Genomic DNA, 21,266 nt, shown 5'->3' on the forward strand with positions numbered 1-21,266 from the left:
CATCCTACTTTAGATGAAAGGAACAATTGATGATTCCTATTCATTTCTGTGATAAAGGGAGAGATAGAGGATATATAGATATAGATATAGATTTAAAGATAAATAGCTTGAGAGAGAAAAAGTAGATAAATAAATGGTGTAAGATTAACATCCTTCTATTCATTCACTATAAAGTTAACCTTTCTCAGAATTAATTTTCCATATCAAGGGTTCTCTTGATATTCATCTTAATTTAATTTCACCGACATTAAATGTTGAGACAAGAGTGTAAATGACATTGTTCCCTGGGTCCTATATAACTTATTCCATATTTATATGAATGCAGAACTAAGGAGAATGTAATATTAATAAATGAAGTTATCTTTCATTTGCCAAAAGAGAATGCAATTTAAAATAGTTCAAAATTTAACACGTAAAATTATGTATTATTCATGTTTATTCCAGTATTTAAAAAAGACTTCATTGTTTACAAAATCTCATTTCTCCTTGTATCTTTTTCCAAAACATTATTTTTTTCTCTTTTAAGCATGGGTTAACTTGGAGTTTTAGCTTTGAAAATACTTTGCTTTTGTGATTTTTAGAGTGATCAGCCAGTAAAATGAATCAGTTCCATATTTTTGAGGCATTATCATGGGCCATTTTTATCTGTGTTCTTTTCAAGGAAAAAAAATGGCTTTTTGAGAAAGCACATTTCTTTATAGCTCTGGCAAAAATTCTTCCCTACACCCTTTGCTCTCAACACTATTCATACAAAGTAAGCCTTTTCTTTGGTTGTATTTTCCTCCAATCTCCTCTGGATATAGGAATTCCATTGGAAAAAATATTTTTTTCACTTATGTACAGAATATTTTCAGCTCTGATTCAGGGTCCTAGAAACCTACATATATGATAACGTCTATTTTGCCCTCTCTTTCGTTTCCAACACAGAATTGACTTGATTTGGTTTCTCAAGGTGAAAGACAAGTAGCATATGATTGAGGGGAAATCGAAATAAGTTAAGGCTGGAATTTGGATTTCCAAATCCATGATCTCAACATAGTTTCTGAATTGGGGTAGTAACAGTTTAATGTCTTGTTTTTTTAATTTCTTTGGTTTGTTTTGGAGTGGGGAGAGGAAGAATCACAGAGGAAAGGTTTCAAAGTGGTTACTGATATTTTATCACTATGCATATGTCTAAAACACACAAAATTTTTTTTGTCCCTCTACTGTCTAATTTACATAAATGATTACTAAGAATTTGGGTCTCTGTATTTATAAAAATATGTTACTTTTCAACTTCAAAAGGGAAAAAAAATCTTTATCTTATAATGAAGAAACAAATGCATAATAAAATGAATGTCCCACAAAACATATCTTAACTCAGTGAAATTAATTGCTTAGATGCACACTTTTCCTCCCCAAAATTAGCATTATTGAAATGTCAAGTGTTTCTATTATAAAGCAGAATTCGTCTGTTTCTACTTAGGAAAAATCCCCACGTTTGGGAGAGACATTATGTACTTGGACCAACTGTGATACTTTCTTCTATGCTTTGACTCCAGTGATATCTAAATGTAGACAGAAGTTCATTAAAAATTATAAAGCTAGGCTTTGGGCATTATGAATTGCTGTGAAGGAAAAAAAATAGTAGTTTGTTGATTCAAATACGATCCATCATTTCTCCTACCCCCTGAAATTATACTTGATAATTATTTACTCTTTTATCAATGATTTTTTGCACCACTGAGCAAAAGCTCTAAGTAGACTAAATGAACTAGAAAGTAACAGAGGGAGTTAGAGATGAAGTCCAACCTGGGTCAGCAATTCTTAGAAGTCATTAGCATAAATGCATGTCAGATGGTCATACAAACAAACACACTTGGTGATTATTGCTCAGGACTTAATAGAGAAATATCCCAGCTTGTAGTTTCTCATTCTCCATGTATGGCACTATGGAATTGCGATTAGGGTTATGGTTATTGGAGAGGTAAATTATCCTGAGTGCACCAATCCTAGTGGCTAAATGGGCACATCAAAAGTTGTCCCTATTATTATCCTGTTATTCTTTATGGAGCCCTACTCTGACCTAGAAGTAGATCATTGCAAACAACTTGACATCATGGGCATCAAAGGGGAAGAAGAAAGAGTCCTTCCCTTGCTCTTGCTCTTGAAGCATCCAGATCCTGTGCTGTAGTGAGATAATCAGTTTCTTTCATCTAAAGAATTAGTTAGTTTCCATTTCATTTTAATTATAAAGTTTAAAATTAAATAATTACTTAAGTTTAATTATTTAGTTTCCATATATGTCACTTAAGAAGGAGAAGAAAAAAAAAATTGAACTCTCTAATAGAATAAAACAAGGATGCAATGGTGGTCAAGTAATCAATTTAAGTAGCATACCACTCTCTCTTGATCCCTTTTCCAATTTATTCTTCTTCATGAGTTGTGGGTTCCCAGAGGAAGGTACAAGGGATCTACTGCAAGTTTTATAGCTCATAAGCCCTTGCCAGTAAGCTCCTTCTATAGTCAGCCAATAGACAGACATAGTTTAAAGCAAGTACATTTATTAAAATGTCAGGATATGAACAAAAGCAACAAGAACATTCTCTTCCCATATAAATCTGAACCATGCTTTCCTACAAATATCTACAATCTGTGAGTCTGGGGGAAGAGGAGCACAGAATTACAATATGTATATTGGCTGTGAGGCTCTTTATATCCTTCCCCCTCCTATCTTTCCAGTCTTCATACCCTTCATACCCTTCTCACCAACTACCCTTCCTGCTGGTAATAGTGTCCTCCTGGCTGTTTCAGAAACAAGACATTCTATCTCCCTAGCACTTCTTTATGCTTGGAATTCTCTCTCCTCATTTCTTACTCCTGACCTGTGTGTCTTCATTAAAGTTTCAAATAAAATTCCAAGCTGGATCTAAATGATCCAGGAGAGAAAGTAAAGTAGGTGATTTTGTATAGTGCTCCCTCACTTTAATCCAATTCACTTGCATGTCATAGCATCACATCCTTGATAGCATGTTTCTCTTCAAGAATGAAGTACAAATTACTACTCTTACTACTACTGCTGCTGCTGCTGCTGCTGCTGCTATTACTATTAGTAGTATTACTACTACTACTACTACTACTCTTATTCTTACTGTTAGTACAACTATTACTATTACTACTACTACTGCTGCTGTTACTGCTAGTGCTGCTGCTTCTCCACCATCAACACCACCACCACTATTGCAACAACACTACTACTCCTAAACTACTACCACAAAATTCTACCTTCTATAGAATGCATCCCTCCTTTTAATGTGCCTTTCCTCTTTTGATTATCTTCTATTTGTCATGTTTATGTCTTTTTTGTACATGTTGTCTGCATATTGTTATCCCATTAGATAAATAATTCCTTAAAAGTAAGAATTGTCTTTTTTAAGCTTAAAAAATTAATTTATGTAGTAAAGTAAGACAATTTGCTTCAAGCATTCCCCCTATACACAAATAGTCTGTGATATCCTTTCTATGAATATATTTATTCAAGTGATAAGTTACACCTCTGTGAATCCCAATATGGTAAACCCTGTAGTATGGGTGAAGGAGGAAACCAGATTATCTAAAAAGAAACAAGCACAACTGAATTAGAAATGGAGCAGGTTAAAGTTTTTGTGTCAATCTGGAGTGGTTTCATGTCCATGAGTGGCTGCTGAATTTCCTTCCTAGTTAAGATATGGAGATCTAGTCTGAAAAAATATAGAATATGTGTCATATACATGCATGTATATGTACGTGTGTCCATGTTTGTGTGTTAAGGGGAAGTAGAATTCTCTGTGAAGCCTTCACTATTTTTTTTTCCCTCAGTTAATAAGCTACTAGTGTCCTTCCCTCCAAAACCACCTTGTCTGTGTGTATATATGTATATAAATATGTAGTCTTATGTGTGTATGTATCTGTATACTCATACATATATGTATGTATGTGTATGTATATATGCCTCAGGGGCAAAAAAAAAATTCTGCCAAGGACCATTTGAAAATTTATGACATCATTCATGGACCATACCCAATTATCATCTAAAGAATTCAAACAGGGCAAGGTTGTTGTCTCCTGCAGTTGCTTGGCAGGGCCAGACCAAATAATTTTGCAAGCCTCATACAGTCTCAGGGAGATGTTCCCTGATATATACATATACATGCACATATATGTGTGTGTGTGTGTGTGTGTGTGTGTGTGTGTAATACTTTGTCTCTTGTCTCTCCAAATTTGTATAATACATATATAGAGGTCAATTTAGCTATCCAGCTATCTACACACCTAGCGATATATCTATTTATCTATCTATCCGTCTTTCTACCATCTACTTCTCTATGTGTCCGTCTATCTACACAAACATATTCACACACAGTTACATAAATTTTCTCTCTCCTAACAAAACTAAGTTCCTTGAGAGCTAGGACTTTTTTGTTACTTTTCTTAGTATCTAAAATATTTCGAATTAAGCACTTAACAAATACTTGTTGATTAATTGACTTGATTCAATTCATATAAATTTTTGTTAATTTTTTTTCTTTTTTAAAAATTTATTTAATTTGAAAAAAAAAGCAGAGTGAGAAAAAAGATAAAGAGAAAAGAAATACAAAGTAAAATGAAGCAAAACAAAAAAGAACATTGTCATGTACCCAGCAGAGAGGATTCAAAATATATAAGAACAAATTACTACACCACAAAAATGTATGTATATATATATATATATATATGTTAGTAGCAGAAATTGTATTGTGAGTATTCATCTTTTCTTTTCTTTCTTGTAAATCATTCCTTGTTTCTCTGCTGTGTATATTATTTATTTTATTATTTTTTCTCCCTTTCACCCTCCCCACTAGCCACATGTAAACTACAGTTAAGAAAAAAATATATTTATGTATGCATGTGCAAATATTCACATACATACACACATTCAGACCCACACACATAACACATACACATATCTTTCTTATCCCTGCTGCCTCTTTAATTAAATTCTGCTCCATAATTTGCCTTGCTATTAACTTAACTTCCCTTCAGCCAAGGAGCCCTTCTTTGTGTTCTCTAATCCTTTATTTCCCTCTCTGTCCAGCCCTCCTCCCTTGTTTCTTTATAGATTTTGGAAGGTGCTATATCCATCATGATATAAATGTGGTATTGCCTATTGAACCCATTCCCAGTGTGAGTAGGTTTTCAGAACTACTAGCCTTCTTCCCTCTCTAATATGTCTGTATCTATTCTTCCTCTGAACCTCATTCATATAACCTCATTATTATTTTTACCTTAATTCTTCCAGTCTTTCTTTTGAGCAACCCTGTTGTTGAAGTGAATCTTAAATATATAGTATACATTTTTTCCATGTAACAAAACAAAAATAATTTGTACATGTTTAAACAGTTTGTCCATTTCTTGCAAAATTTTCTCTTTGATCTGGGGGTTTCAAAATTTGGCAATAATATACTTGTGTGTTTTCCAAAAGGATCTCTTTGAGGTGATGATCTGTGAATTTTTTTCTATTTTTATTTTCCCCTCATATTCCATCAATCCAGAATAATTTTCTTGGATTATTTCCTGCATTATTATGTCATGACCCTTTTTGGTCATAAGTTTCTGGCAATCCAATTATTCTCATATTTTCTCTTCTTTATCTGTTCTACAGATCTGTCATTTTCCTTCTAAAACGTTTCACATTCTATTCTTTTTTCTCATTCTTTATAATCTGTTTTATTATTTCTTGGTCCCTCATAGCTTCACTGATTTTCCCTTGCCAAACTAATTTTCAAAAAAAAAAATTCATCTTTGAGACACTATACTTCCTTATCTCGTTGGTTACATTTTTTCATCAACATCTTGTTTTTCTTGGATGGTTTTTATTTTATTTTTAAATATGTGGTCAATGTCTCTCATTTGATTTTGTAATTCTTTTCTAAATTCTCTTTGGGCAGGAAACCATTTCACATTACTCTTATTTCTTTTAAAGTATCCTCTTCTGAAGATGAATTCTAATCTCAAGTTGTATGCAGAGACCCCAGTTCTGCTTCAAATCTTCAGGATTTTTCATCAATCTATCTTTGCCATAAGTTTGTTCTATTTGTGGGAAGATTGGGAGAGCTTGAAATTTACCCACCTATTCTGCTTTCTTCCCAGAATTCTCTCTCCTCCTATAAGATTTTTTTAAGCAGCTTACACGAGGGGAATGAAAAGTTATAGCACAAATAGTACAAGCAGTGTGTTCAGCACCCTTTTACAAAGTACATCTCTTTTAACCTTCACAACAATCCTCTGTGGCAGATGGAAGTATTATCCCCATATTGTAGTTGAGGCAACTGAGGCAAATGACTTTCCCAGAATCATACAACTAGAAACAAACTGTTCCAAACAAATATTACCTTAAATTTCTGTAAGATCTCATCGGGAAAGGGAGTTCATATGTTTACATTTTACAATAAACCTCTAGATCAGGAACTTTTTTCTTATGGGGTGATCTAAAGATTTAGAACTTTCTTTGGTAAGAGTATCTCAAGTGAAATACACACTTCTTAAATATTGTACTTTTATTTTAATACATAATTTCTTAAACATAGAAGAAACACTTGGTGGTGCTTTGGATTCAGGAAGCCTTGACCTGGAGTCAGAAAAATCAGAGTTCAAATCCAGTCTCAGATACTTCCTAACTGCAGGAACTGTCTTTTGTCTTCATTCGTAACCTGGTACATAGCACAGTGGGATTATATCAATGTGTACTCCCTGCCTGCTGAATGTCAACAGTACCTACAGCTCAGGTAGCTCTTGTGCCTGTCTGCTTGAAATTGCTTTCTCTCTGTTTCTAACTACAAAGCACATGTTTCTAAATCCCCTTGAATGCATCTCCATTGTGTTTCCATGTCATTTGCATTAATCAAGTTTCAAAAGTTCAAATAAATGGTCATTTTCTGTGCATGGACCTTCACTTCTAGGTGTGTTAGCTGAACATGGCCAGAAGAGTATGGGAACACACACACACACACACACACACACACACACCCCATACACACACGTGCACATCCTGTCTTCTGTAAGGTACAAGGCTAATTCTCTACAAGTTTGTTTGAATTTATATTGTTTTGATTACCCAAAGCATTATCAGTTCTCTCCAGGATATAGCTGGTGTGGGAAGAAGTGCAAATCCTATGTGGATTTAGGAAAGGAGAAAACTCATGAGCTGACTCTGAAAGAAGCTAAGGATTATAGGACATATTCCAGACAGGAGATACAGTGTTGTTGGTTTTTTTTGTTTTTTGTTTTTTGTTTTTTGTTTTGTTTTTTTTTTTTTTTGTTGTTGTTGTTGTTGTTGTTGTTTGTTTGTTTGTTTGTTTTGTTTTGTTTTGTTTTGTTTTTTAAAGCAGAGATGGATGAGGGATGAGGTTGTGCATGGAAAATGGAACTAAGACAGTTTGGATAGAGTAGAACATGTGTGAAGAATAATGTTTTGCCATCAGCCTAGAACTCAAACTTGGAGTTAAGTTTTTGAAAGATAAATATACAAAGATTATGAATTGTTCCTAGAAGATATAATCACTAAAGTTTCTTGAGCTGGACAGGTACTTATTGGGGTGTGCTTGAAGAATATCACTTAAAATGTGTACAAAAAGTAGGTCAAAAAGACTAAAGGGCAAATGAAGGAAGACTAACTAGGAGAAAATAAGTCTCTATAATAGTCCTATTAAAGATGAAAAGGGTCTGGATTAGGGTGTTGTATTATAAATAAAGGAGGCAGACTATGTGCTAAATAGGAGAAATCTTCAAGTCTTGACAACAGACTATATATTCAGAGTGAATGAGGGTAAATGTTGGAATCTTTACAAACTGCTAACTCATTAGAGTTGATAGATTATTGATCTGATCTTACAAGAAGATGTTTTGGGCCAGAACCTGAAACAAGGTACTAAGTAGAACTAATTGATACAATGCTTGTGTTCACACCTTTACTCATTAGAGTTCTCAAGTACGGGAGTTCACAAAGTTAACTGTGTAACTTTGTGAATTCACACCTCCCTTGAAAGCTATTAGGGCCAGAGAGCACTATGGGAGAAAACCCATAATCCCTCTCTCAGAAGAGTCTTATATAAGGCCAGTGAAGAGAGATCTATTCCAGAATATTTTCCACTTGGCTGGCTGGTGGCAGAAGAAGAGTTTTCAGAGGAAGAAGCTACGAGTCGAGAGTTCAGCAGACAACCAGATTCATCTTCATCTCACACCACTGTAGCTGGTGGCTGGGCTCCTGCACTTCCCCACTGAGACCAAGCTGGTCTGAAAGACTCACCAGAAAGCTAGCAGAGCCTCAAGTGAAGGAGACAAGAGATCCATTCCATCTTTGTGCTGGCTGGAGGCTGAAGAAAGCAGAGGCAGAGGCTAAAGGACAAAACCTTTGGATTTGGAGACATTCAGAGGGCTCTAAGCTAACCAGGCTATATTAGAGACAATAAAAGATTTGAACTTTTATCACCTGGCTGCGTTTTGGGAAACAGATCACCACAGCCCATAACAGTAGGGAGAAAAAAAATAAATACATGGGAATGGTGGCTAGAAAGGGATACTTTGCTTTGAGAAGTTACAGGATTGGTGAGTAGAACTACAACAGAATAGATTGAGAATCCCTGGAGTCGCGACCTCCGGACCTCCTTCTCCGAACCCGCGCTCCCTTCTACTCCACGGGTGACAGCGTCGGCGTTGAGCCATGGCCGAGCGGGGGAAGTTCGACTTGACCGGCGCCAAACAAAACACCGGAGTGTGGCTAGTGAAGGTTCCTAAGTATTTATCTCAGCAGTGGGCCAAAGCTTCAGGAAGAGGAGAAGTAGGAAAGCTGAGGATTGCAAAGAATCAAGGAAGGACTGAGGTATCTTTTACATTGAATGAGGAACTTGCAAATATCCATGATATTGGTGGAAAACCTGCTTGTTAGTGCTCCCAGAGAACATCCCTTTCTCTTGCAAAGTGTGGGAGGAAAGACATTGACAGTCTTTACAGAGAGCTCATCAGAAGACCAGCCTGAAGAAAATTCTGAGAGCAGTAATAATGATAAACTTTCATTGGAAGGAATAGTGGTACAACGTGCTCAATGCAGACCTGCTGCCAGTGAAAACCATATGAGATTGAAGAGGTTACAGATAGAAGAATCTTCAAAACCTTTAAGATTATCACAGCAGCTGGACAAAGCTGTTACAACAAATTTTAAACCTGTGGCTAATCATCAATACAATATTGAATATGAGAAGAAAAAGAAAGAAGATGGAAAGCGGGCTAGAGCTGATAAGCAACAGGTTTTGGATGTGTTGTTTTCAGCTTTTGAAAAACATCAGTATTACAATATTAAGGATTTAGTGGACATCACCAAACAGCCTGTGATATACCTGAAGGAAATCTTGAGAGAAATAGGCATTTACAATGTTAAAGGAACCCACAAAAATACCTGGGAACTGAAGCCAGAGTACAGACATTACCAAGGAGAGGATAAGAGTGATTAGGAAGACCTCATCCATATGCCCACAAGAAGCTGATGATAGGGTGGTGTGAATTCAGATATCTCATACTAAACCCTGAAATTTCCCAAACGTGTGAACTCCAATGAGTAAAGGTGCAAACACAAGCATTGTATCAATTAGTTCTACTTAGTACCTTGTTTCAGGTTCTGGCCCAAAACATCTTCTTGTAAGATCAGATCAATAATCTATCAGCTCTAATGAGTTAGCAGTTTGTAAAGATTCCAACATCTCCCCCTTTCTTTTGTTTTAGAACATAGGGTGGTCATGACTTCCCTGACTTCTCAAGGAGGTGAGAACCCCTCCAAAAAAGGTGATCACACCTTCCCTGACAGGTAAAGAAGAGTCAGGTTTGATATCTAGTTTTTAAACACAGGACACTGACAAAAGTGTTGTCCTTGACAGAAAGAGGGAAGTTTTAATGAAAAAAAAATAACTATTGTTTAAACTTTGGGGATTTAAGCTGTGTTGAGAATGTTTCATTGAACACCTACAACAGGGAGTGTGTGATATGTTGAAAGAGATAAGAGAGCTGGGAATGATCAGAATGGAGATAATCATTGAATTGTTTTGCATTTGATGTTATGATTAACTTAAAGAATTGAGAAGGAAAGGAAAGGGGCTCAGGGTACACATACATAGGAGTAGGACCATAGTGATGATTCTGAAAATGCATTGAAGAGTGGCAAAACAAATGGGAGAAAAAACAAAGGTGGCGGGGGGAGAAATATATATATATATGTATGTATGTATGTATAAGAATATCTCAAGGATGAAAAAGAATATTTGGAAAAAGGAAGTTTTCAATAATGTTAACTGGTGCCATGATATAAATAGAGAAAAAGTCATTAGATTTAGAAATGAGGTGATCACTGCTGAGTTGGGATAAAGCAGTCCCAGTCAAATCTGTGGTTTGAAGTCAGATTATAAGGTTTTGAAATTTGAATAGAGCATTAATAGCTAACAGAAATAACAGCTAACATTTACATAGTACTTTCTACTATGCTAAGTGCTTTAAAATATCATCTCATTTAAAACTTACAATAAATCAAGATGTGGGTGCCATTATTATCCTGACTTTAGAAATTAGTAAACTGAGAAAAAGTGAGATTATTTTATTGAATCATACACTTAGTAAGCATCTGATGCTGGCTCTGAATCTTGATCTTTCTGACTCCAAAAGTTGTGCTCTGCCCATTAAACAACCTTACGTGTTTAACAATAGGCAAAGACAATGATAGTAGAGAGATTTGTTGTTGTTTTATGATTTCTTCCATTTCCTTAACTTTCCCCCCCAATAAAAAAGAGAGAAATATAAAAGGATAGAGATAAATATCATATTCTAATTGGAGATATACAATCAGGAGAATTCAGGGAAAATAAAATTAAAACATGATTTGTAGAAAAAAAATGTAAAAATGAATAATAGAGTACAATGAAAAAAAAAAAAAAGCCTACATCTTAAGAAAAAAGGATGTCAGTTTTCCATCTCATTTCTCCCACCTACTTTGTGGGTAATATTGGCCAAGCCAAATAAGCTCTTTAGAATTTAATTTATTCATTCATCAAAAGAGGGAGTTAGAATAGAAAATATAAAAGGTAACTTCTAGCTATAATATTCAATATCATGAATTTACATCTTACTTTTATTCAACATTTTTTTCTACAAATGGAGGGATCTTTTCCTTTTAACATATTAAGGCAACCATGGGTTGAGCTAAATGGTCTCAATAATAAAATCACAATTCTTAAAAAAAAAAAATCCATTGTACTTCTTGTGATCTTCTGCCCTTGTATGACCCAAACCAATCATCCTTCCAAATATGGTGTTTAGGTCTTGGTATAACTTTGTGAAATAGGCTATTGAGCAAGCAAAGTACATACTCTCACTGTAGTGTGATGGATGAAACATTGGAATTGCAATTGTGAATATGTGAATTCAAATCCTGGTCCATGTGCTTACTAGTTGGCTAGTAACATAGTTAGTCTCTCTGAATGTAACAACTGCAGTAGCACCCAGGACACCCCAGAATCAACCAGAGTCAGGATAAGCAAAAGTCCTTAATCTTTATTTTTGGTCTTAGACGCAGAATTGAACAGGATGGAAGCAGAATCCCGACCACCTTCCTCCTCATCCACCACCAAGAGTGTGTCTCTGGCTCCTATTACTCCACCCCTAGTCCCTCCTACAATCCTTTGTAAAAACCAATCATTGAGACAATACGGATAGTGGAAAGGACCATTTTCCAAGCATAAGCCCATAGAGTACTGTCCAATCAGTAGTTAGCCTCAAGCACTCAGCAGTCCCGACCTCAGAGCATCAACCCAATAGTTTCAGCCCTCTACATCTGACCTAATTTTCGCATTTGTAAATTGAAAAAGGTAGCCTCCATGACAGCTAATGTATGTTTAATTCATCATCTAGAAAGACAAAAGTATTGCTCAAGATAATGCACCTATGAAATAGGAGAGATAGATTTATATGATTAAAGATCTAACTGAGTGTCCCTCACCCCAACTCCTCCACATGTTGCCCATTGTGATTTCAAACTCACAGGGTTTTAGTTCAAGAATGACTGTTGAGATCCTATACTGTTCTCTTACACCAGAGATGTCAAACCTACTTACAATACTCCTAAGCAGACACAAAGAATGAAAATGCAATTGGGAAAATTTTAAATAGAGTAAAAATAAAGTAAAATAGTTAAAAATCTATTTGAGAACTGTCATGATGCAGCCCTCAGGGGCATCAGCCCTCCTGATATATAGACTATCAATTCTGTTTCTTTTTTGAGTTTGACATCACAACACTATAGCAATAGTCATCTAAACTCATAGCTTTTAGTTGACACTGATTTTATTTGAAAGAAAAAAAAAGATGCTTCCCCTCTCCCATCATATATTCTTGCTGTTGCCGTGTACAATGATCTCCTTGTTCAGCTTATTTCACTCAGTATCAGTTCCTGTAAGTCTCTCCAGACCTCTCTAAAATCATCCTGTTGGTCATTTCTTATATAACAATAATATTCCATAACATTCATATATCATAATTTATTCAGCCATTCTCCAACTGATGGGCATCCATTATTTCCAGTTTCTTGCCACTAGAAAGAGGGCTGCCACAAACATTTTTGCACATATAAGTCCTGTTCCCTCCTTTAAGATTTCTTTGGGATATAAGCCCAGAAGAAACAAAAGGTATCCACAGTTTGATAACTTGCTATTGAGGTTTTCTTGGGGTCTCTGGGAGAAGCCTTCATTTCAGTTCAGTAATCACCACACAAGTAGCCAGGGGTTAAAATCCAAATTCTTTATCGTCTCCTTCAAAGTCTTGTCTCCTTCACTTGGAGCTCGGCTAGTTTTTCTGGCGGCCTATCTCCTTGGTTTCAAGAGTTTGAGCTCCCGCCTGCCTTCTTTGGTTTCTGAATCTCCCCAACTCCCAGGGGTTTGTGCTTCAGCCTCCAGCTACAACAAAAGTGGAAGATGGAATGAATCGGTCTCAGCCTTCAAGAGTTTCTAGTGAGCTTGTCTCTTTGGCCCTGAGAGCTTCCCCTCTGTGGCTCTCAGTCCCTGCTTGCATACATCAATCATTATATCACTAGGAAATCATTATTTGTTGTAGAATTAAATCAATGCTAAACTAGATTTAACCATTGTCTCCTCAATTCTACTCAGCACCTTGTTTCAAGTTCTGACTCATAACATCTCCTTGTAGGAATAAATCAATCATATTGAACCGTGCTAAATTAGATAACTATTGTCTCTATCAATTCCACTCACTTAGTACCTTGTAAGAATTCTTTGTTTCAAGTTCAGAGTTCTGGCCCAAAACAATCTATATTTTTTGTAGGTATTCCTCCATTTCACTTAGCTAATCAAATTTATTGGCATAAAGGTGGGCAAAATAACTCCTAATTATTGCTCTAATTTCTTCTTCATTGGTGGAAAGTTCCCCTTTTCATTTTTGAGACTAACAATTTGATTTTCCTCTTTCCTTTTGCCAATCAAATTAACTAAAGGTTTATCTTTTTTTTTTTTTTTTGCATAAAACCAACTCTTAGTTTTATTTATTAATTCAATTGTTTTTTTTTTATTCCTTCAATTTATTAATCTCTACATTTTTTTTAATTTCAAGTTTAGGATTTGATTTTTTTTAAATCTGTTCTTTTTCTAGCTTTTTTGTGGCAAGCACAATTCATTGATTTTCTCTTTCTCTATTTTATGCAGAAATATAAAATAGGAATAGGATAATTTAGTAGAAGATATAGGAAGTCCAAATCAGCCTATCAAGAGATAACTTGAGAAGCAAAGAAGCTACAAAATCTTTAAAGACAGAAAAAACAATGAAATAATATTGATCCTTTAGTGTCTCTATTGGGTCAGTATCCCAAAGAGATCATAAAAAAAAAGGAACCCACATATGCAAAAATGTTTGTGGCAATCCTTTTTGTAGTGGCAAGGAATTGGAAACTGAGTAGATGCTCTCATCAGTTGAATAATGGCTGAATAAGTTGTGGTATATGAATATTATGGAATATTATTGTTCTATAAGAAACAATCATGAGGATGATTTCAGAAAGTCCTGGAGAGACTTACATGAACTGATATAAAGTGAAGTGAGCAGAACCAGCAGATCATTATTCATGGAAACAAGAAGATTATACAATAACAATTTTGATGAACATAGCTTTTTTCAACTTTGAAGTGATTCAGGCCAATTCCAATGGACTGATGATAAAAAAAAAAGCCATCTGCACCCAGAGAGAGGTCTGTGGGGACTGAGTATGGATCACAATATAGTATTTTCCCCTTTTTTGTGTTGTTTGTTTGCATTTTGTTTTCTTTCTCATTTTTTTTCATTTTTATCTGATTTTTCTTGTGCCAAGTGATAATTGTTAAAATGTTTATAGTAGAATTGCACATGTTTAAATATTGAATTACTTACCATCTAAAGAAGGAGATGGGAAGACGGGAGGGAGAAAAAAAAACAGAACACAATACTTTGCAATGGTGAATGTTGAAAACTGTCTATGCATATGTTTTGAAAATTTAAAAAAAAACTTTTTAAAAAATAAAATAAGGACCTCAATGCTTGGCATTTTGTTCTTCCAAGTGATCTTCAACATCTTCCTGGGACTCATTTTTTCTCTCATGGCACTTGTAGACTATCCAGGTTTCATAGAAATACAACAATGATGTTAGCACAACAGCTCTGTACATCTTCATTTTTGTGGTCAGTCTAATACCTCTTCTCTCTCAAAGTTTTTTTTCAAGACTCCCAAACACTGAGTTATCTCTGGCAACCTGTATGTCTATCTGATTATCAATGTGGATATGTTGGAGAGTCTACTGCCAGACTAATGCAATAGCATCAAAGCAGCAAAATTTATAAAAGAATATAAATAAATTAAAAAAAAAACATAAGCCATTGATAGTAGAATTCCATTCTTGGAGTGAGAAAGACCTGAAATCAAATCTGATATTAGAATCTAAATATAATGTTCTAATTGGCTTTCTGGAGGTCTCTGGACCAGCCTTCTTTTCAGCTGAATAGTCACCACGAGAATAGCCAGGGATAAAGTCCAAATTTTTTATTGTCTCCTTTATAGTCTACTTCCTTGCCTGGGGCCTAGGTCAGCTTTCTTGAGGTCCTCTGGAATGTGTCTTCATTTCTGTGGGGGAGGCAGGAGAATCACCACCATGGTCTCTGTCTTGAAGTTTCAGTCTGAGAGCTTGTGCTCTAGCCTCCAGCTACCACAAAGGTGGGAGATGAAATGAATCTGTCTGGTTGAGTTTGTCCCAGCTTATATGAAATATATGGAGTATAAACCAATCATTATATCACTAGGAAACCATAATTTATGTAAGCTTAAATCAATCATACTGAACTAGAGAACTATTAATCACCATGTTAAGCTAGATAACCATTGTCTTATCAATTCCACTGACTTAACACTTTATAAGAATCCTTGTTTCAAGTACAGAGTTCTGGGCCATAACAGAATGTCTTAGTTGTGGTCTTGGGCAAGTCAATCAACCTCTTGTCTTGTCTTAGTTTCTACAGCTGTAAAACAGAAACAATAGTATTTAATCTAGTCCCCAACATTGTTGTGCAGAATACAGCATACTGCCTGTAACATAATGAAACTATATTAATATTAGCTATTGCTAATATATCATCTGATAATGACATGTAGATGATAAAGATACTTAATGTTCCCATCTCAGACCTGATCAAATGTAGTAAAAAGGTGATAAAAAGGAAAATATAGAATTGAATAAACTGTTAGGAAAAGCAATTATTGAATAATAATTTAATGTAAAAAGCAGTTTTTAGTACCACATGGTACTTTTACAAAATTTGACTTTGTGCAAAGCCATAAATTAAGTATAAAAAAGAAGAGATGATAATAGGCCCTTAAAGACAAGAAAAAAATAAAGCTAATAATACAAGGAATGAAAACAAATATATATTAATCTAAATAGAGAAAAAATAACACTACCCTAATTAATGTGTCGTTCAAAGAATAAATTGTGGAAAATATTAACTGTAGAAAATAATGTGAACAATAAGATAGTATGCTAAAATATTAATGAACCAAAAGAAATTTAAATCGTGAAAAGTCCAAAGTAAGATGAAAAGGCATATGAATTGAGTCTGAGATTAGTAAAAAGAACTAACAAATTAATATTTGTATTGATTATCACAAGGTAAACAGAAAGACAAACAAAACAAAACTGAATTTTTCATAGCTATAGTGGCTGAACTTGGCCCCATAAAAGAGCTGAAAAAAATTTGTTACAGAATTGGCATTTAGCAGATGTAGAATATTGCATATACAATCATTTTGTGTACCTCTTTCTCCCTGTCCAAAGTCCTCCACAGCCTATTTGTTTTAGAGTACGTGTCACATAATTATGCAGATATGTAAAAAGATACTTGAGGACTGGAAATTTTATTCTCTACAAAGTGATGGTACCTGAACAAATTTATTTCTAGTGAAATGACATCAACGTGTGACAGTATCACTTTTGTTTCAGCTATCTGTCCATATTGGAATTCAGATTTCCAGTGGTATCTCAAGACATTGTGTAAGATGACTTGGATTTAAGTCATTTTGTTGTTTGCTCATCAGCATTTTATACTTCACATCAGCACTTAGAAGCTCATTTCCTATGGTGTTTCCACAGTGCAATAAACCATGATATACATTATCATTTCCTGGGGTTTCATCAAGCTCTATTTCAACAGTGGTTTACTAAGCGATTTACTAATCTCAACTTGCTTGAGGTTTTCAAGGGGAAATCAGTGTCTCTGTGTGTGAATCCCACTCATGGATAACTTTGCTTATGTGGGGGGTCCCACTGATTGATAACATTATGTCTTAATTACACACACACACACACACACACACACACACAAGTTTTAAGGACTTGAAAAAGTGAAGACCAATTCTATTTTCATAGTATTTTCCCCAAAGTTACACATTAGTATAATTTTTAGCATTCATCTTTCCAAGACTTTGTTTCAAGTTTTTTTTTTCTCCCTCATATCCTTCCTCCACTCTTCCTAAAATTATAAGCAAATTGATAAAGATTATACATGTACTCTCATGTAAAACATATAGCCATATTATCACAGTTGTAAAAGAAGTATGGAAAAAAAAATAAGATAATTAAAAAAAAACATTATTCTATTTGCATTCAGATTAAATCAATGTTTTATCTGGAAGTGGATAACATTCCTTTTTGTGAATCTTTTGTACTTGTCTTGTATCATAGTTTTCCTGAGAAGAGCTGTTTTTCATGATTGATCATCACACAATGTTGCTGATACTGTTCTACTCATTTCACATTGCAGCAATTGATACATTTCCAGTTTTTTCTGAAGTCTGCCTGTTGATCATTTCTTGTGGTGTTCTCTTCTTTTGTATAGTATGATGGTTCTCTGGGAGCAGGTTTCTTGCGGAGATTTCTGGAGGCAGCCTTAGTTTTAGTTCAAAGTGATAATCCCCTCAAACGCAGCCAGCTGATAAAATCCAAACATTTATTTTCTCCTTCCAAATCTTGTCTCTTTCCTTAGGCCCAGTTAGCTTTTTTAGAGGCCTATCTCTCTGCTTGGTTCCAAAAGCTCTTGCAGCTTGTCTTTTAGCTCTTCCAGCTTCTGCCTCTAGCTCAAGACTGACTTGTGGCTTCTCAATCTCCAAATGACGCTCCCCTCGCAATCTTTTCAACTGAACTGATTGACTCATATATGATCTCTTAAAGGTGCATACCCCAAGGTTGACTCCTCCTCTGAGAGATGGGGATTGTGGGTTTCTGACTTGTGAATCTCCCGAACTTGTGAACTCCAATGTGTGAGCTAATGTATCTCAAAGGTGTTAACTTAAGCATTGTTTCTATCAATACTGATGACTTAACATCTTGTAAGTATTTGCTCTAATGTGTGAACCAATAAGCATTGTATCAATTCCAATGAGTTAACACAAGGATTCTAACAGTTTCTTATTCATGATTATATTTCATTATATTCTGATGCTACAGCTTGTTCATCCATTCCCTAATTGATGAACATCCTCTCAGTTTCCTTTTAGTTTTCTTTTTCTTTTTGTTTTTTTTTTTTCCTTTTGGCCACCACAAAATGGACTGCTACAAATATTTATGAACATGAAGGTCCTTTTCCCTTTTTTATGATCTGTTTAGGATACTGCTCAAGCAGTGGTATTGCTATGTCAAAAGATAAGCACTATTTGATTGCCCTTTGAGCATTGTTTCAAATTTCTCTCCAGAATGAATGGATTAATTCCCAACCCCACCCACAATGCATTAGTGTTCAAATTTTTCCACATAATTCTAACATTTTTCATTTTCCTCTGTTTCTACTAGGTATAACGTGATAGTTTATATAGTTTTAACTTTCTCTAATTAAAAGTTATTTAGAATATTTCTTCATATACTCATAAATAGCTTTAATTTCTTCATCAAAAACTGCCTGTTCATATTTTTTGACTATTTGCCAAATGAACAATAAATTGAAGTCTTAGAAATTTGACTCAGTTCACTATGTATTTAAAAAATGAGTTCTTTATCACGGACACTCCCTGTACAAATTGTTTTCTAGCTTTTTGTTTTCCTTCTAATCCTGGCTGCATTGGTTTTATTTCTGCAAAACTTTTCAATTTATTAAAAGCAAAAGTATGTATTTTACATTTTGTATTGCTCTCCATTGTCTTGTTAGTGATGAATTTTTCCCTTCTCCATACATCTGACAGATATTTATTGTTCTTCTAATTTGTTTATCATGTCATTGTTTATGCCTAAATCATGTACCATTTTGAACTTATGTTAGCCTAAGGTGTGATATATTAGTCTATACCTACACTGTGTTCTATTATTTTCCATTTGCAGTTTTTGTCAAATGGTACATTTTTATCCTAGAAGTTGGGATCTTTGGGTTTCTCATATAATTGATTACTATGGCCATTTATTATTGTATCTTATGAATTTAATCTGTTCCATTGATCTGCCACTCTATTTCTTAGCCAGTACCAGATAGTTTTGATGATTATTGATTTATGATATAGTTTGAGATTTGATATTGCTAAGCCACTTTTCTTTGCATTTTTTTCATTAATAACCTTGATATTCTTGACTTTTTCTTCTTCCAGATGAATTTTCTTGTTATTTTTTCTAGCTCTAAAAAAAACAATTTTTTATTTTATTTTTGATTGGTTTGATTGGTAAGGTACTGAATAAGTGAGTTAACAGGTAAAATTATTATTTTTATTATATTGGCTCAGCCTACCCATAAGCAAATAAGTATATATATATATATATATATATATATACATATATATATATATGTGTATATATATATATACATATATATATATGTGTGTATATATATATACACATATATATGTATGTATATATATATATATATATATATATATATATATATATATATATACACACACACACATTTTGTATATACATTTTGTAATTGTTTCTTTGAATTTGTCTTTGCAGGCAGACTTCTAAGTATTTTATATTATTTATAGCTCTTTAAAAGCAATTTCTCTTTTGACATTATAATGGCTCCTAAGCTTTGTAAATTATATTTTAAAATGCAGATGATTTGTGTGGGTTTATATTATTTTCTGCAACTTTATTAAAGTTATCAATTATTTCAAGTATTTTTACTTGATTCTCTAGTGTAGAGGGCTGAAACTATTGAATTTAATGCACCGAGGTCAGGACTGCCAAGCGCTTGAGGCTAACTACTGATTGGATGATACTCTATGGACATATGCTTTGAAAATGATCTTTTCCACTATCTGTACTGGCTCAATGATTGGTGTATAGAGGATTGTAGGAGGGACAAGGGGGTGGAGTAAAGCTAGCCAGGGACACACTCTTGGCGGTACATAGGGGAGAAGGTGGTGGGGTTGATTCTGCTTCCATCCTGTTCAATCCTGCATTTGGGGATCAAGAATAAAGATAGGACTTTTGCTTATCCTGACTCCGACTGATTCTGGGGTGTCCTGGGTGCTAGTATAGTCGTTACACTCGAGGGATCTCTTAAGTATACTAACACACATTTCAAAGAGTGATAATTTCATTTCCTCATTGCCTATACAAATTCCTTATTTTTTTTTTCTTTTCTTATCACTATACCTAAAATTTCTAATACTATTTTGAAGAATAGTGATGGCAATGGGCTTCCTTGTTTCTCCTCTGATCTTATTGGGAAGATTTCAAGCTTATCCCCATTTCAGATAATGCTTGCTGATGGTTTTAAATAGACACTACTTAACATTGAAGGGAACACTCCCTTAAACAGCTATGTTGTCTAATATTTTTAATAGGAATGAGTACTCTATATTGTCAAAAGCTTTTTTCAGCATCTATTGAGATCATCGTGATTTCTATCAGTTTTATTGTTGATATGGTGAATTATGTTGATAGTTTCTTTAATATTAAACCAAATCTTTTTCAGTATTATTCCTACCTTGTCAAAGTATATTATCATTTTCATTACAATGCTAATGTTTCATTCAATGATATTCAAGAAGGAAATTGTTTTATAATGTTCTTTCTTTGTTTTACCTCTTCCTAATTTAGTTATTAGCACTCTACATATGTGACATAAAATAGTTTGGTAGGTCTACTTTTCCCATTTACAAAACTAACATACTTATTTAAATTGATTATTCTTTTGGTAGAATTCAGTTGTGAATCCATATGTCCTTAGGGATTTTTTCTTGGGTAATTAACTAATGACTTCTAAAATGAAATTATCTAGGATTTCTATTTTCTAATCTTTTAATCTAAGTAATTTAAATTCCCCTAAGAACTGCTTTGGCTGTATCTCATAGGTTTAGGTGTGTTGTATCATTATTGTAATTTTCTTGAATGCAGTTATGGATTATTTCTGGGATTTTTTGTTTGACCCACTCATTCATTAGAATTAGAGTATTTAGTTTCCAAATGATTTTTAGTCTACCTTCCCATGGGCATTTATTGAATATAATTTTTTATTGCCTTGTGGTCTGAACATGAAGCATTTACTATTTCTGCCTTTCTGCATTTGATTGTGAGAATGTTTCCCCTAAACATGGTCTGTTTTTGTGTAGATGCCATATGCTGCTGAGAAAAAGATGTATTCCCTTCTGTTTCTGTTCAGTTTTCTCCAAATGTCAAGCATATCTAGGTTTTCTAGGATCCTATTAACCTTCCTAGTTTCTT

At 34.3% G+C, this 21,266-nt stretch overlaps 1 pseudogene; it reads left to right on the forward strand.

Moving 5' to 3' along the window:
* Positions 1-8,716: 8,716 nt before the first annotated feature.
* LOC127560512 (general transcription factor IIF subunit 2-like) lies at positions 8,717-9,531 on the forward strand (annotated as a pseudogene).
* The last annotated feature ends 11,735 nt before the right edge of the window (positions 9,532-21,266 follow it).

Source organism: Antechinus flavipes, chromosome 4 (assembly GCF_016432865.1).
Source record: "Antechinus flavipes isolate AdamAnt ecotype Samford, QLD, Australia chromosome 4, AdamAnt_v2, whole genome shotgun sequence".
Lineage (NCBI taxonomy): Eukaryota > Metazoa > Chordata > Mammalia > Dasyuromorphia > Dasyuridae > Antechinus > Antechinus flavipes.